At 41.9% G+C, this 18,489-nt stretch overlaps 1 protein-coding gene across 5 annotated transcripts in view; it reads left to right on the forward strand.

The window, feature by feature from the left end:
- NEBL (nebulette) overlaps positions 1 to 18,489 on the forward strand; it is a 363,452-nt gene that overhangs the window by 197,092 nt on the left and 147,871 nt on the right. For 2 of the 5 annotated variants that reach the window (XM_013058907.2, XM_045085003.1), the window contains 2 exons: positions 1,342 to 1,491; positions 2,451 to 2,700. The exons of 2 other annotated variants lie outside the window; for them this stretch is intronic. The gene's annotated coding sequence lies outside the window, so the exon portion shown is untranslated. Of the gene's footprint in view, positions 1 to 1,341; positions 1,492 to 1,513; positions 2,701 to 18,489 lie in introns of those variants that run through there. One more of the 5 variants, XM_045085004.1, reaches the window with a different exon arrangement.

The following is an 18,489-nucleotide window of genomic DNA, read 5'->3' on the forward strand; positions in this document are numbered from 1 at the left end:
GGGCGCCTGGGTGGCTCAGTCAGTTGAGCGTTTGACTCTTAATTTCGTTCAGGTCATGATCTCAGGGTCGTGAGATCGAGCCCCACATCCAGTTCTGTGCTGGGCGTGGAGTCTGCTTAAGATTCTCTTTCTCTCTCTTGGCCCCTCCCCTCACTTGGACACACACTCTCTAAAATAAATAAATCAATCTTTAAAAAAATGTATGTTGAGTACATGAATGAAGCAGTCATATTTAAAATATTGACTAATTTTGCATTCTTTCTCTTGAAATCTCTGTTTGCAAGACAGTTCTTAGCGTCTCAAGTTGCTTTGACTTTTGTCATTGGTGTTACTTCATAAATATTTGTTCTTCTCTTTTTCCTATTTTTCCTTAAATATTCAGTGACTTCTTGTAAGGACACCAGTTGAATTGAATTGAACATCACCCCAGCCTTTTACCTCCATTCGCCTTAATTACATTCTTATGGGCCCCATCTCCAAATATAGTCACATCGGGTCTTGGGGCTTCAAGATATGAGTTTTGGAGGGACACAGTCAGTCCATAAGAGGGCTTAAATCAGCAATGATCTGCATACATCATAGGTAATTTTGAGGTAATTAAGTAACAAACATCTTGTGAGTATAACCTACTATCATCAGCCAGTTTTTTTTTTTTTAAAGATTTAATTTATTTATTTGACAGAGAGAGATCACAAGCAGGCAGAGAGAGAGAGGGGGAAGCAAGCTCCCTGCTGAGCAGAGAGCCTGATGGGGGGCTCAATTCCAGGACCCTGAGCCAAAGGCCCGAGGCTTAACCCACTGAGGCACCCCGGAGCCCCAAGCCAGTTTCTGTGGTAGAGGTAGAGTGCGCTGCCTGTTGCCATCCCAGGGAAACGCCTACATCCGGTTTATAGATTTTTTTCTATTTTCAAACTGAACAATTTTTAACTAAAAAAAAAAAATTTCCTTCTAGGTCCTATTTCTAGTCCTTAATTGGCCCTTGTGAGCTTCCTTTTATCTGTGGTCTCGAGCCATGGTTATTTATAGAAACAAAGATAGCGTACAGTAGTAATTATGTTTTCCAGTTTTCCAGGTCTCAGTGAAATTATGGGCGTTGGAATATAGGTTTCACACATCCTTTGCTGGCACTTTGGCCTGGACTGACATGAGGGAAAAGGAGGGCAGAGGTGTGACAGTAGAAAAGAAATATTCCTATGCCACTGGGAAAAAGTCCAATCAAGATGAACTTTTTAAAAAAAAATTTATTATTATTTTTTTGAGATGAACTTTTAAAAAAATGTTGCCATATCCAGTACATTATACAGATTAAAAACTTATAAAAGTATCTGAATTTTCTTCCAGATTTTATTTTACCCCTTGGGACATACCTACAATGAGCACATACTGGACGTTAAAGAACTGGCAATCTTCCATGTATATTTGTAGAGTCCCCAGATGCAACTGTCATTGATAATTATGCCACCTCGTTATAATTTCAGTGGATTTTTACAGGTATGTTTAAAACCTGTTGTTTGTCCAGTTAATAAGTGTAATGGTCGCATGTCATTTTAACGTAAGAGGCCATGAATCAAAGGAGACATTATAAAGAGATTCAATTAGAGCCCATTGGTAACCCAAGCCAAGCTCGTACAATTAAAGAAGATTGCACCATTGGAAGTTAGAAGCCAGAATGTCTTTGTTGTCATAAGCCTATGCAGATATGTCCTCTAATTTGCATGCCATGTTCCTAGAAGAATTATGTCATGAACATCGCTTTCCTTTATTTTTGCTTGTTCTTTCTGCTGTATCTTCTTTTTTCTTTCACCATCGTCAGGTCTGCGCTGTAGCATTTTTTGTTTTCTGTATGGAATGATATGCAATGCTGTTTGGAAAAGGATATGTCTGAATTTCTGTTTGAAGGGTCTGTTGCTTTTGGGCAGGACCCCCAACCCAGGCTTGGTTCCAAGAAGCAAAAAGGGATGATCATTTTCTTCTTTTTTTGTTTGCTCATATTTCTGATTGATTTTTCCTCCTGTGGCTGTATTACCTATAAGAGAGTCAACTTTTGATTTGTTCGAATTCAGTTTTTGTGTCCTGGCATTCTGAGAGCAATGAAAATGGCAGAGTTTGTCTGTTTAGGACACTGTGAAGTAGAGTCGAAATGTAGAAGAAAGAACAGAAGGAAAAAAAACTTAAAAAAAAAATCATTCTGTTCTTCTTAACACTTGTTATTTTCGATGGCGGGAATTGAGTTCCCCAAGACAAAGTGATGTAAATGTTTGCTTTTGTTGTGAAATTATGGTGAGAAGGTGGAGGGCAAGCAGCATTTCCTACTCATGTTCGAACCTTCCAGAACATGGTGCTTTAACTACAGTGAAGAGGATAGAAGTGGAAGTTGCCTTCACAGTTATCTTACGTAGGCAGGCATGTGTTTGTTCTTTAAACATTTGCTGTGGACATCACATTCACAGGGCCCCGCTGATGGCAGAAAACACGAGAAACCATGTTTTGGCACTTGTGCTCTTGCTCAAGTGCATGATGTGGCTGGCGACGGTTTCCTTTGGAGCAGGGCAGTCTTAGCTGGAAGTTGAGGATGGCGGAGAAGATGTGGTGAGAGGAGCAAAGCAAGCAAGGAAGAAAGGAATATGATCAAATTCAGAGCACCTAGCTTCTACTTGTCAGAGTGTTGGGGGAGACACCATTACAGAAATGTAGATTGAGGTAAGATCGGTAAAAGACTGGTCTCATATGTTCAAATATGCGTAATTTGTTATCTGTAAAACAAAAAAAAATCTGTGAAAGAAACCATTTTGAAAATGATGACTGACTTGAGATTTTTGAGTGTTTACCAGACATTGGGCACTTTGCCAGAAGGGGGGAGGGGATATCATGAGAAACAGACTAGATATGACCCCTGACCTCATGGAGCTTAGTGTTTACCCTTTCCCAGCACCCAGATAATTGCTACACAGTACTATAAAAGCTTGATAAGAGGGAAACACTGTGCTATTATCAGAGGGTTAACTAGCCAGCTATGGGAAAAGGAACGGAAACCTTGCCAGTGCTACATTAAAATAGTTTTTGAAGGATTTTACTGAATCATTTTTTTGAATAGTGATGCCTGCTGTTCCGTTGGTATAATAGGTGCCATCAATTTTGCTTTTAAGTTTGCCTGTCTCCCTCCGTCTGTTTTCTCTGTTCCCTGTTTGCCTGTCAGTATGGGTGTCCGGAAAATATCATTCAAAACTAATCAAGCCACAGATTCCATATACAATATAAAAAAAAATGTGCATTTATAGAAGAGCATCAACCAGCTTATTAATTTTGGGGTGGTTAAGAAGATCAATATATTACTATCTGCGTTCATTTAAAAATTCAGACACATGTTCTCTGCCTTGTGGTTTTCAGGACTCAAGAAATTGAAAAGTATTGAGAGTAAAACTATGACCGTTTTTCTTCATCTCTTGCAAACTCTCACCCTCTGTAGGGATAGTTTGGAATTAAAACGTTTTCAGGACTGGGCCTCAGATTTTGAGAAATTATTTTTCATTTTAAAAGTGTACACCAGGGGCACCGGGGTGGCTCAGTCGGTGTAACGTCTGACTTCAGCTCAGGTCACGATCCCAGGGTCCTGGGATCGAGCCCTGCATCGGGCTCTCTGCTCAGCTGGGAGTCTGCTTCTCCCTCTCCTTCTGCTCCTGTCCCTGGTCATGCTCTCTCTCTCTGTCTCAAACAAATAAATAAAATCTTTTAAAAAATTTAAAAAGATACATGCATCTGAAAGTGTCATATGTGTACATGGGCCGCATATGTTTTGGCTGCCTAGGTCGAGTGTACGTGCATGTTTGAGTGGAGAGCTCCTGGAAGCTGGTGGTAAACATTGGTTTGCACTGTTTGGTTTCCACCTTTGGTGTTCTTGGCCCAATCTGTGCTGACAACGAACCTCTGGGACGTCCCCTTAGTGCTGTGCGGTCTTTTCCTGCCAAATATTGTTCTCTTGCAAGATTAAATAGCTGAATCAGTGTGGCCTGAATCTTGATCCTGCTGAGAATATTAAGACTCCTGCAGGTTGTAATACAGATTAGCTGGTGAGAGCTCTGTTGGAAAAATAGAGTGAGTTTCCCTAAATGAATTTAACAACTGCTGTGAACCTTTTTGTGTCCTTTAACATGAGTGTGTGCGCTGGCAGTTAACCACTTATTTCTCTCATTTTCCCCAAAAGTTGCTCCTGCCCACTGCCTGGGCATTTACTGTACATTTTCATAACTTTATTTCACATTCCTGTTTCGCCAGAATAAGGCATTTGACATGTTAAAATGATTCAGTATCGCTCATCATTATTTATTTGAGGAGGAAAACCATTTTTTTCTGAAATTATATGATGAATTTAACATCACTTACCTAATTAAATGAACCACATCACTGGCTTGTTTAGAATAAACTGATGGGTGTGTTGCATTTCTATCACAGGCTTTACATTATTGGTCGAAAAACAGCGAAATATCTAACAAGGGGCAGGAAGGATGGACTGGCCAGAACGATTTACATCGTTTCCAGCCTCCATTCCATTCCTATTTCTGCTTCTCCGGTTAGATCAGAACTTTTGAGGGATCTGAATTCGACAGAGATTATGGTGCTCCCCCTTAAATGAAATAAATTAAAAAAAAAATCAGCACCAATAATGCGAAACGTGAAAGCATAGTATACACAGATAACCTGAAAATGAGAAGTTGTTAGATTTTCTGATTGCAGTTCATTGAACACTTTTCTATTTTGGGGGGCCCTTACCTCGTGTGTGTACAAAGCATGCTCCTCTGCTTCTGAGGCAGCCTTCCCATCTGCTGCCCACACAGTTCATCTCCTGACACCTCATGTGCGTGTGCGCGTGGTGTGTGATTTCTCAGTACAAGGGTCTGTGACCAATTTGTTAATAGCAGAGCATCACACAGTGTAATACTGTTCCCCTTATTAGCGCTGTATTTACTTTTGCAGATCCCTCCGTAGGTTATTACTGGAATTATTACTATGAATATTTTAAAAGGTACATGACTAGAATTACCTAAATTATTTTTTGAACTTGTTGGCATAAATGCACCAAACACTCGGGGTAAGAAATGTACTGAGAGAAGGTGTGGGAAGAAGGCAGTATAATGGTTTGGCAGTGTCTAGTGCGTCTCCATAAAATGGACTCTATTTTGCAGTTCTCCTATATAAGGGTGTTAGGCAAAGAACTGCCTGACCTTAATTTCTGGGTACTTTGGAAGTTAGCTTGTAGCTTCACTGGGAGTAAAGAATTGGGGTCAGAACGGAGGTCTTCCGTCTGCTAATCTGGTTTGCCTTTTTTCTGAATGCTTGACTCTCCAAGTCACGTTGGTGGCATTGTTGGAATTTGCAGTCCTTCAGAATTTAACTTGCAAGCTGCATTGAAAAAGGAACTTTTAAGTATTAAATCGTAAATCCTCTAAAACATTATCAGTGGCTTAAAAAATTAATCAGTTCAAGTGGACAGAAATATTAATGCATTATCTTTAGCAAATGTCAGTGGAATGTCCATACCTGGGATTTTTCCATATTAAGACTAAATCCCCCTTTTAAATTGTGAAATAGATCACACATACAAAACAGTCCACAGGAACTCATATGGAGTTTAAAGAATAGTAATAAAGTGGACATGCGTGTACCCAACACCCAGCTGAAGAAATAGAAATTTAGAAAATTTGGAAGGCCCCTCTGTTCCCTTAGGTATATACCTCTACCCTCCAGGTAGCTATCAGCAACACAAAGACCACGGCATCCTGAAAACACACATTTTCATAGTAACATGATGAAAATCCAATTGCCATGCATGGAAGCCATTCACGGGATTTTGGAGAAAACCTGTTTGGTCTCTTGCACTATTAAAGCCTGTATAGTCTCTAAGGACTTACGCTCATTCAGCAGTTTGGGACTCAGGCAGGAGCATGACGATCTCTGTGTCCGTGGGCATCCTGCTCTGTGCTCAGAGGACACCTACTCCCTGAATAGAGGACAAGGAGAGGAGCAAAACTTCACGAAGGCCACACTGTGTTGGGCACAGCCTTTCCCACTTATTTCATCTGTTTTTCTCAACATCCTCAGAAATAACTATCATTGCCTGCATGGCACAGATGAGACAAAGCTCAGAGAGAATGGACAAGTTGCCTAACCACATACAGCCAATCAAGACCAGAGCTGGGACTTGGGGGCCCGCTTCTTTTTGTTTGTTTGTTTTTGCTTTTTGTTTATTGTTTTTTTCTAACTTAAAATGCAGGATTCTCCCTCTACACCAGAGTTTTGGTATTATGTGTTATCTGGAGCCCTTGGGCCATAGAGCACATAGAGTCACAGATAGGAGGTTTTTTGGTTGTTGTTAACGCCGAAATTGATTTATCCTTAAATGGCATTTTGGAGATCATATGGTGATATTAGGACCCAATTTAGAAGTTTCCAATTTCCTAACTCCAGGACCGGAGCTCTTGGAGCAGAACCTCCCATTCAAATGTTCTTCGTGTGTTGGCGTACAGGAAGGTTTCGCATGGGCCCTGGCAGCACGAGCATGGGCGCTATTCAGGTAGTCCCTGATGTCGAGGTTGAATGAATATTCCCCCTTAGTTACCTTTCTTGTCCTCCCCTTCTCTGAAGAGACCTTCTCTGTGCGTGGCACCGTTTCGGGAGCTGAGGATATAAGATGGAAGCAAAAGTCTCTCTTAGCACAGAACATGTCACACAGCTCTCATAAGCCTGTTGAGAGGGAGGTATGGTTTCAGCGTCTGGGCCCCCCAGAGTCAGGAACCTTGCCGTAGCTGGGGTTTGATGATGGTCACAAATGGCTTACACAAGAAGGTGGCACAAGATGAGTTTCTAAGAATGAATACGGGTAGAAGCAAAAAAGAAAGAAATGATGGTGAGCCGCAGCTGGTGAAAACGTCCCACTTGGGGGACCAGCATAGATAAGGAGTTGAGAAGGGGCCTATTTGGTGCATTTGAGGAACTGTGAGTACGAATTTTATCCTGGAGATTTTGGGGAGTACCCAAAAGATTTATTTAGTTAAAGATGTTAGGGTCACTGTTGGCATAAATGCCGGGAGTGGTTTAGGTAGGCTTGTTGTCAACCTGGCCCTCCGCTGGGTGGGATTTCCCGGTCATTGTCTCTGTGGGATCCTGAGAGCCCCCATGTCTGGCTGTCGGGCCTGGGATGGCTTTAGCACTAGTATTTGTGGGAGTCTGCATTTGGGGAACAAAAGAAGAAAATAATGAGTTCTGGTATCTCTATTTTAATGCTATACCAATGGAAAAAAAAAAAAGGAGAACTTAAGCAGTTTCATTGCATGGGTTTAGAATTGAATGACAAACACTGAGCACAGGTGTCTGTATGGTATGTAAATAGGGCAGTGGTGTGTTCACGCCCCAACTGCGATACAAGCCTGGGATGGCTAGTCTGCGACACAATGTCAGGTTGGCAGGTCTGAGAGTGTAAACCCCTATTAATATGTATGCCTTCAGCATTGCATGCAAATGCTACATTAGTTCCATACAGATATGGGCAGAAAAATCTCAGTGAACGAAGCTGTCTACAGTGGGGTTGTGGGGGGGTGTTCTGGTAAACTTATTATTGTGTTTTAATAAAGGTGAAACCTCAACCTTTGTTGCTTTGCCACAGTGTCTCCAAAACTTAGATGACACACCAGGGTGCAGCTAGCTTTAACTGTGAGTACGAATTTTATCCTGGAGATTTTGGGGAGTACCCAAAAGATGTATTTAGTTAAAGACTGGAGTGACAGATACTCATCAGCACAGATCACTATATGGGGCAGGCAGATGGTCGAAGAGGTGACCTCTGGAGTCCCTGGTATCCTCAGGGCACCGTCTGGAAGCGATATTTCTGGAAGTTTATGAGGATGCCTGTTTGAGACTGTTCACCTTTGACTGCCTTGGGTCCTCAAGTCAGAACACACAGGAACAAAATCCTAGCAGTGGAATCGTTTTCAATGACTTAGTGTTATGTGTGTAAGGAACTGAGGACTGGATTTTAGTTAAAAGCAAAGGAAATTCATTTTGAATTGTAGCACACACAATGTGAGTAAGAAACAAGAAATAACTTCCTAGGGGCACCTGGGTGGCTCAGTGGGTTAAAGCCTCTGCCTTCAGCTCAGGTCATGATCCCAGGGTCCTGGGATCGAGCTCCGAATCAGGATCTCTGTTCAGCAGGGCGCCTGCTTCCCATTCCTGCCCCTCTGCCTACCTCTCTGACTAAATGTGATCTCTGTCTGTCAAATAAATAAATAAATAAATAATCTTAAGAAAAAAAAAAGAAGCAACTTCCTATAATATGTGGGTTAGATAAGAAAGTCTGAAGGCTCTTTTGACTTTTAAAATGACCTATTTTAGGGGCGCCTGGGAGGCTCAGTTACTTGAGCATCTGCTTTTGGCTCAGATCCTGATCCCAGGGTTCTGGGATCAAGCCCCATATTGGGCTCCCTGCTCAATGAGGAGCCTGCATCTCTGTCTCCCTCTGATACTTCCCCTGCTTAAACTCTCTCTCTAATAAATAATAAAAAAAAAAACTTAAGGGGCGCCTGGGTGGCTCAGTGGGTTAAGCTTCTGCCTTCAGCTCAGGTCATAGTCTCAGGGTCCTGGGATCGAGTCCCGCATCGGGCTCTCTGCTCAGCAGGGAGCCTGCTTCCTCCTCTCTCTCTCTGCCTGCCTCTCTGCCTACTTGTGATCTCTGTCTGTCAAATAAATAAATCAAATCTTAAAAAAATTTAAAAATGACCTATTTGAGCAAAACATTGTATCTCCATCATTATGCCTCTTTTCACCCATATCTCAAATGGGAATGATCCATCACAGTTGATGCTTATTTTAAGCTGAGATGATCAATGAAAGTCTGATGGAAGAGCCCTTTGTGTGTCGCAGAAGAAAGACACCATTACGTAGACATGTGAAATCAAGCTCTCTCTATGGAGACAGGTGCACAGAGGTCTGATTGGTTTTCCTTTTGGGGCTTTTATAATTTTATGAAAATGCGATTGAGAAACACACGGAAAACAGTGTAGTCTGGCTTGGGAGAGTCGGGGAACTGCATGTGCCCCAATGTAGGGGAGTGGAGGGGAGAGCAGGCTTCATCACTGGTTGCTTGGGATTTGGCAGATTCTCTTAAATCCCTCCAGATCGCACATCGAAAACCAAGTGGTGGTAATTATCCCTGAGGCCCCATAAATGTTATGTTTTGAAATGGGAATTAATACCAGGCAGTTCCATGTTTTAGGAAAGATCCAGTTTTCTTCTTCCTTATGGTTTTTTCTTTTAAAAAGAATTATTTGAGATGAACTGACATGTATGGCCCCCAAAAGGAGTCAACCTAACCTTATTCATGAGGCGGGAGAATGTCGAAGTCTGAACAATGTTGGATTACAAGGTCATTTTGAAGGACAGGATGTGTAATAATTAGAACAGGCAGAAATTAAACCACAATGAACAGTAATCCTAAAGAAAATTAAAACAGAAAACACTGCATTATTTATTTGGATTCAATGGGAACTTGCCAAGGGAGAGGCAGCTGGCTTTCTGCTCTTTGAAATGTTTGTAGACTAGAGGAGAAGCTGTCAATCAGATTTAAGCCCTCACTTAATTCTTGCTCTTAGGCCAGATCTAACTGTATGGAGAAGTGGGGAAGAGACACAGTTAACGAAGTGACTCAGGACAGCAGAGACCCGGGCCATCGTGACAGGTAGACCAGAGCTTGGATTCTGCCTGTGCCAATTTCATATCACCACCTGACATTTAGGCTCTGTCCTCAGACCTTGGGGACCTTAGGAGCTGATTTTAGAGGCAGATGAGGCCTGGCTTTGAAGGACAGTATCTGCTTTTATTATGTCTGTTACTCTAGGAAACAGAGTAATAAGGGTTTCTGCCTCACTCCTTTCCCCATATCTAAATTTGCACATTTGTAAAATGGAAATAAAAAATCTGTAACTTGGGACGCCTGGGTGGCTCAGTGGGTTAAGCATCTGCCGTCAGCTCAGGTCATGATCTCAGGGTCCTGGGATCGAGCCCCACATTGGGCTTCTAGCTCAGAGGGGACCCTAATTCTCCCTCTGCCTAACATTCCTTCTGTTCCTGCTCTCTGTCTCTCTGACAAATAAATAAAATCTTTAAGAAACAAACAAAAAATCCATAACTTCTAAGATTATTTTAAGAATTACAAATTAGCTCTTTTTGTAATTAAAACACTTGGCTTAGTGCTTAATAACTGATAGTTTTGTTATTGCTGTGAAATAACTTAGGAATTGAGACACAATCTTGGCACAAAAATGTATATAAAGCGTCACTTTGTTTTGTCTTTGGAGAAAAAGGAATACTATTTCTAGTCTTCAAACTGATCGCCGTGGATAACAATTTATTTTATTTTATTTGGACTTCCTTGAAGTAACCTTATTTTGATTACTGTCACTCACAGTGTTGTATGAAACGTCATCATTAAACAGGCTGCAAAATTTTCCTGGGCGCTAATGTCCATTATAGAATTTTCACTGATGAGCATAGAAGTTGATCCTTTTAATAAGAATAAGCATACTGACTTAATGATTCCCATGTATTCAAGGTGAAAAAAAATTCTCATCAATGCAGCTTAGCACAACACATATTATTTTAAGTTCGCAAATGAATTGTTTCCCAGTTCAGGCCCAGGACCCTGTGATTTTCAGGCAGATCATTCATGATGTCTTGCTTCCTCACAAGCATTAGGATAAACATCAAGGTTATTTAAATGTCAGCTTTTAAATAGGATGAAGGAGACTAGATGGAGGGTAGATGGAAGAGAACCTATAGTTCTGCTGCAGTTCTGCGTTTTAACTGAAAAGGGTAGGAATTAACATTTAAATTCTGCTACTGCCTCCTGAAAGGGCACAGTTTCCAGAGTCAGTTTTTGATCAGAAGGAGGAGATCTATCAGTGTCCATGGCGATTTCCAGGCGATGCGGATATATGAGGGCCCCTCACTGCAGTGGGCTTGCTCACTGGGGGCGTCCCCCGTTCTGTTATCTGTGTTCTTCCGTGCAGTGCTCCGTGACTTTGATAAAGAGAAGCCGATAATCATCTACAGTGTCTGTTACAATTAGTATTACCCGTGAGCTCACACTTGTCCTCCGTCATGCTCAGCGCAGTCTTGGCAGGTCCAGAATTTCTGCTCTTTTTCATCCAGAAATGAATTTATTTTGTGACCTTTGTTACACATAACCCACACCTGCAGGAGGATTCTAGATGCTTCTGCAGGGCGACTCTTCAGGCACTTACCGCACTGTGTCAAAGCACTGATTGGATTTTTCTCTCTCCCCAGCCAGATAGACTGGGGTTCCTTGAGCTCAGGGAATGTGGTCAGTCCTATTTTTAACCTCAGCACCAGACATGGTGCCTGGCGTGTCTTAGCCTCCAATAAATGTTTTAACGAATAAATAAAAGTGCATGGCATTTTCCCTCACTGTTGCACAGCATGCAAGTTTATTTCCAGATTCATTTTCACTCCAAACTCTTAATGAGGCCCTGACCTATTTTGCCATACTCCTGGCTCCCTTCTCCTTCCATTTGCCTCCTAGCAGAGACACATTGCAGTGTCTCAAAGATTTGTCTGTCAAGGAATGATGAGGGATGTTGCCTGTGCTGACTTGCTTGAGTAGTAGTTAATTGCTGAAACCAACAGTCCTTGGGTCTGAGCACAACAGAGGTTTATTTCTCTCTCACGAAATGGGTCGATGTGGGTTGGCAGCAGATGGGGTGGTGTCGGGACCATGCTTGGTGCCTTGATGTCTATGCTGCCCCCTTGGGTCTGAGAATGCTGTGCTGGTTGAGCTACAGGTAGATGCAGGCAAACAGCAAGGAACCCTGGTGGGTCATGAGTGGTCCCAGGGGCTGGGTCTTGAAGCTGCGTCCCTCACGTCGATCCGTATTTCACAGGAGACAGTTCCATTATGGGAGCTTGCGGGGGGTCAGGAGGAAGACAAAAAGTAGGACTTGGTGGCCATTGTCAGTCCTTGTCACAAACCTTCAAGAGGAGGCAGAAATACTGTAGGCCTCCCTTATCTGTGGGGGTTACATTTCGAGACCTCCAGTGGACACCTGAAATCCCCAATAGCTCTGAACCCTATATATACTATGGTTTTTCATATGCATCTACACCTATGATAAAGTTTACTGTGTAAATTGGGCAAAGTAAGTGATTAACAATGACCACAGTGATTAAAGAGCAGTTATAACAATATACTGTAAAAAAAAGTGGAGTGAATGTGGTCTCTCTTTCTCAAAGTACCTCATTGAACCGTGTTTGCCCTTCCTCTTGTGACGGTGTGAGATGACAGAAATGACAGAATGCCTGTGTGAGAAGGCAGAGTGAGTGAATGGCATAGTCACTGTCACACAGTGTCAGGTCACTATTGACCTTCGGATGGTAAGTGGGAAGGAAGATCATCTGCTTCGGGGCCATGGTTGACCATGAGTAAGCAACACTGTTCAAAGCAAATCTATAAATGACGGGGGTGGGGGGCTCTGTAGTGCCAAATGTTTGGTGTGTCCATTCAGCCTTTAATATGCTTGCCATGTTCTCACAAGAGCTGAATTTGAGTTTCAGGGAGAAGATGGCGCTGCCTATAGTAGAAGTAATACTTTGAGTTGAGAACTCTTTTTCTCTCTTCTTTGTTTTGACTGTAGACCCGTCAAGCCTGGTTCAGTCACAGCTGACGCCCAGTCTCAGGTGGGCAGTGAGATCTCATCATAATATGATGAAGAGGGGATACAGGTTCAAACGTGAAATGCATACTTGATTTTTTCTCTCAGAGTTTATGAAGAAATATTTTTAGGTTAAATTGTACTGTCACGAAAAGTACAAAGTAAAGAAAGTGAAACTCATAGTGTACCCAGCTGGCCAGATCCTGAACTGAGAGGACTCACATAGTCTCTAGGAAGTTATTTCCTCAATATCCGTCTCCCCCAGGTAAGAACTTTAGCCTGCCCCCATTTGAAAATTGGAACTGGCTGGAGGATAGGAGCCAACTTCCAATGGACAACTGTGTTATGTCCAACTTCACTAAACCATGAGGCTTTCTTGTATTTTCTTTTCTTTTTTAGCTGAGATATAGTTGATATGTGACATATTAGTTTCAAGTGTATAACGTAATGATTTGATATTTGTATATGGTGTGAAATGATCACTACAATAAGTCTAGTTGTGATCCATCACCACACATAGTTAGATGTTTTTCCTTGTGACAATAACTTTTTTTTTTTAAATCTATTTTAGAGAGGGAGAGAATATGGGGGGGAGGAGCAGAGGAAGGGAGAAAGAGAGAATCTAAAGCAGACTCCATGCCTAGCGCGGAGCCTGACTTGGGGCTTGATTCCCCAACCCTGAGGTCATGACCTCAACCCTAAGGTTGTGACGTAAGGCGAAATCAGGTCAGATGCCCAGCTGACTGAGTCACCCAGGTGCCCCTCTTATGACAAGAACTTTTAAGATCTACTTTGAAATATAGTCTGTGTTATTGTTGACTGTAGTTATAATTCCATACATTACCTCTCCAGGACTTATTTATTTTAGACCTGGAAGTTTGTACCTTCTCACCCCCTTCACCCATTTTGCTCATCCTCTATCAGCTGCCTCTAGTAACCATCAATCTGTTCTCTGTGTATTTTCTTTTGTAATTTTTAAAAAGTTTTCCTTTATCTGACATGACTATGCATGAATGAGACAGATAATATAATGTTATCCAGGTAAGCTTTGGGAATGATCTTTGAGAATGATCTTTGAGAATGAAAATTATTTTCGAGTCATATTCTTTGTGAAAAAGCTCATGTCTGAGGCCATTCAGTGACCGAAAAAAAGGGACATTTCCTTTTGGGGTCATATGTAACAATTCGTAAGTTTATTCTAGAAAAGAATTTAATTCCTTTCAGCTCAGGAGAGATACATCTAAGTGTAAAAATTACAAATAATCTGAAGGCTTCAAAGAGTTTGTGGCAATCCCCAGTTTGTGACTACAGGATAGCAAACACACTGAGAGAATCTGGTCTCTTCCAATGGGTTGTGCCTTTTTTTTTTTTTTTTTTTGTCATGCAAACTTGTGCATGTATTTTATGAAGTGTTAATGCAGTTAGTATCTAATGTTCCTAATTTATGCAATTGGATATTTCATAAATGGGCTTTCTGCATGCAAGCATTTGTACACATTAATATTTATGCAAGTATTCAAATCAATGCAAGGGCATCTGTCTGAGTATGTGATAAAAATATGCATATGCATGAACATTTGTACCAGGGGAGAAGTCCCCAAAGTTAGTGATTGCTGAGGTTACAGTTTTCAACTTTTGTCCTCTTGACGAAATTTCTTTGACTAGAAAAGGCAGGCAGAGAAATAGCACCAGCATTCATAGTGACAAAAGAAATTGTTTTATTTGACTGTATTAAATAGATGTAAATGACAAGTCCATGGACGCTTCTTTAGTCAGCAATGCCATATGTAGAAAACAGTATTTTAGAAAATGTGGCAGTTGTCACAAAGAGCATGTATTCTCATTTATTGCCAATACAAAGAACATGCTGTTAGTAATGAGAAAATTTTTGTCAGACCTGTTTTATTTCTTTATTATTTCTTTATTTTGGCTTGAATTTGACCCCTAGAAATAATCAGCAGAGTCAGTATGGGAGTTCCTGAGCTGATTTTAGGAGGCATATACAAATGGAAAAGGTGACAAGAGAGGGATCTGGGAAGGAAAAATTCTCATTTCAAGTCCACTGGTCACTGTTGATGTGCTTGTACATGACATCCCAGAGGATTCTGGTTTTGGAGTCTTTTATAGGCTGGAAACCCGAGTCTCTGGGAGGCCAGGACCTTCTGGGGCACTGCTTTGGAACCTAGAAATCGACAGCCCTCCCTGCTTGGAGATCTCCTGACCTCTACCCTATATCTTTGTTATTTTAGAGGAAAATTGTTCCTTGATCTCTTCATACTTTTGATTCTGCTTTGTCTACTCATTAGGTTCAACTAGCAAAGAATTTCTTTTAATTTATGAACTTAGTTGTTGGTAAATTTCCAGGCTCCCATGTTTTCATTTCATGGTAAGCTACAAGTAAACAGAGTTGATTCTGAAATAGCAGTTTTGCAGTTTGAAGATGTGTTGAAGACTTTTCTTTTCCTCTTCTCTTTCATTTCTTCTTTCTTTTCTTCTTTCTTTCTTTCCTTTCTTTTGTGCATTCCTTTGCTGAGGAATTTATAATCTACCAGCTGTTTGGAAGAGATTGAGAATTGTGGTGTACCTTTGCCATGCTTGAGCAACATCTTCCCAGTAAAATTTTGATTGGCTGCTTTTGAGCTGAAATGTCAGCGAATTAGCATTTTTTTTTCCTTATGGGAAAGGAATTGCTTGCTCAGTTATACTGTCTTTTCTCAAAGCCCCATTAGTGCTTGCTTTTCATGAGTCACTGAAAGGAAGGGGCAGGTTTTGTATCATTGTGTCATATGTGGAGGGCAAGGCTGTCACTATGCATGGGACAGAGATGGCTGATTAAAATGTTCTCATGGGCATAGAGTGTTGCCTGCTTTGGTGTTTTCCAGTTTTATCATTCTGGGCTATGGAGAGAGACTGTGCTTGGATCACATATGCTTCTTGTGAACTGGAGGAGGCTCAGAACCATTTGCAAGGATTTTGTCTGCCTTGGTGGTGTTTACGTGGTCTGCCTCTAAGAAGAGGTCCTCCATTTAGGCTCAAAGAAGAAGCGGCATCAAATTTCCCAGTGGGAAGGAGTTCTGTATGTTGTGGACTTGAAGATGAGGCTAGAGTGAACAAAGGAGAAAGTGGCACAGGATGTAAAGGACAGAGAAGACAGGGCCATGATAAGAGTTGGTACTTTACGACAAATACAATGGAAGCCATAGGAAGTTTTAAAGGAGGGGTGTGACATGATTTGATTTACATTTTCAAAAAGATTACTTGGCAGATGTGTGGGAACAAAATGAATTGCATGGGGCTAGGAATGAACACAGGGAATGATGACGGGGGACAGGTGAAGTAGGATGGTTAGGGTTAAGCTAGTGGTAGAAATGGAGAAAAGAGGACAATTCTATGGTTTTTTGGGGGGAGGTGGGGCTCTTTCAGCTTCATGCTAAAGAATGAAATGTGGAGAATGAGGAAGAGAGAAAACAGAGATGTCTCCTAGAATTTTCGTTCTAGCAAATGGGTCTTCCATGTCACTTAGACAAGGAAGACCAGGGAAGGAACAGACAGTGGAAGGTAGAAGTATATTGGAACATCCAAATGGAGGTGACCAGTAAGCTCTTCTCCCTACAGCATGGAACTCAGCGGGGAGAGCAGGGAAGGAGGTAGAACCTGGAACTAGTCATCAGCATGTAGATGGTCTTTCAAACCCTGGAATTAGCTGAAGTCACTTAAAGAGAAAGTGTAGAGATGAGAAGGGGAGCCAGGACTGAACCCTTAACTCTCCACCTGGTACAGGTCTGGGGGAAGGGGAGGAAGGAGCCATGGTGGGTCCAGGGCGATGACAGAGAAGTAAGATAAGTTAGGAAACAGAAAACAAGGGAGGAAGATATTTTTAAAAAGGACAGTGGTCAACCAGCAAATGCTGCTGAGGGGTCAGATAAAGGGAGGACCCCGAGAAGCTCATTAAATCTGACGCCGTCAAGGGAGTTGCTGACCTTGGCAAGAGTGGTGTCAGTGACGTGGTGGGCCGAGGGTCAGGCTGGAGTGGGAGATGATGAATTGGAAACAGTGAACAGAGGTAACTTGTTGAACAAGTTTTGCTGTGGAGGGCAGCAAAGAAGGGACTGCAGCTGGAGGTAAGTGTAAGGTCAAAACCTTTTGGAATACATTTTTCTTTTTGTTGTTGTTTGGTTTTCGTATGAGAGCTACTAAAGCATATTTGAATTAACATCGGTGGGATTGATCCAGTACAGTCAAAGCTGGGGATGCACCTGGGGAAGAGAGGGTTGGGGCGAGAGAGCAGGCAAAGCAGAGGTGAAGGGGTCAGCCTTTGATAGGGCCCAGGAAGGTTTCCTCCACCCTAGCAGGAGGGAAAGCACAAGGTGAGGAGTTTTATGCTTGGGTACAGGTTGGCTTGTGGTCAGTGGAGGAGGGCGAGGTAGTCACAAAGGGCTGCTCCCGGTTTGTCTGGATCTGCGCCTGTGGGCTCTGCTCGCCATACCTTTTCACTGCCTTCCCCTGATCTCCTCTTTCTCGGGGCTTCAGAGTCTGGTCTCTGCTCAGTCACCCACACCCATATACGTCCAAGTCCTTTTGTGGGTGTTTGCAAGTAGTGGTGTAGCCAGGCTTGGAATGAGTCTGAGTAACGCCTTTACCTTGATGCTGAGCTGCCCAGGAGGGTAGCGACTGGCCATATGTGGCTGCTGAGTGCTGGAAAGGTGGCTTGTGTAATGGAAGAATTGAACATTTAATTTTATTTAATTTAACTTTAAAACTAATACTTGATGCAGTTATTAGAAAACTTTTACTCTGTTTGGGACAATATAGATATCTGAATCTATACCAGGTATCTTCAGTAAAACTGAGCACCTAGACTGTGAGTATAAATTGGACCCTGGGGGCACCTGGGTGGCATATTGAGTTATGAGTCTGCCTTCTGCTCAGGTCATGATCCCAGAGTGCCGGGATCAAGTCCTGCATTGGGGAGTCTGTTTCTCTCTCTGCTCTGCTCCCGCTAGTATGCTCTCTCTACCAAATAATTATATAAAATCTTAAAAAAAAAACTTGAAAAAATGAAAAAATAAATAGTACCCTGATTTCAAAGACTCAGCTAAAATATATGTAAACTCTCATGGATAGCTTTATATTGATGGCAAATATGTTGAAAGGACAATAATTTGAGCTAGACTATATTGCTAAATTAATTTCACTTGATTTAAAAAATTTTCTTTTTTCAAAGTAACTACTAGAGGGGCACCTGGGTGACGCAGTGGGTTAAGCCTCTGCCTTTGGCTCGGGTCATGATCTCAGGGTCCTGGGATCAAGCCCCACATCGGGCTCTCTGCTCAGCAGGGAGCCTGCTTCCCCCTCTCTCTCTGCCTGCCTCTCTGCCTACTTGTGATTTTTCTCTCTGTCAAATAAGTAAATAAAATCTTAAAAAAAAAACCACTACTACCATGTCATCATCTCCAGAAATCCAATGCGTGTGTTAAAAAAAAAATAACAAATAAAATAAAAGTAACTACTAGAAAATTTAAAGTTCATAGCTTACATCGCATTTCTAATGAGTGGTACTGTTTTATGGACTGTGCCTTTAAGAAAGGCTCCTGTTTTAGATATACATTTGGTCATGACTACATAGGAGTCAACTACATATCACCTTAAGGAGCAGTGACTATTCAGGAAACATGACTTCTCAAGGTTGGTGCAAAACCAGGACTTGAATACCAGCTCTCCAACTGCCCACAGGCTGTGCCCTGGCTCACAGGCTACACGAAAGTCATTTGTG

Source organism: Mustela putorius, unplaced genomic scaffold (assembly GCF_011764305.1).
Source record: "Mustela putorius furo isolate JIRA1106 unplaced genomic scaffold, ASM1176430v1.1 tig00000827_pilon_pilon_pilon, whole genome shotgun sequence".
Lineage (NCBI taxonomy): Eukaryota > Metazoa > Chordata > Mammalia > Carnivora > Mustelidae > Mustela > Mustela putorius.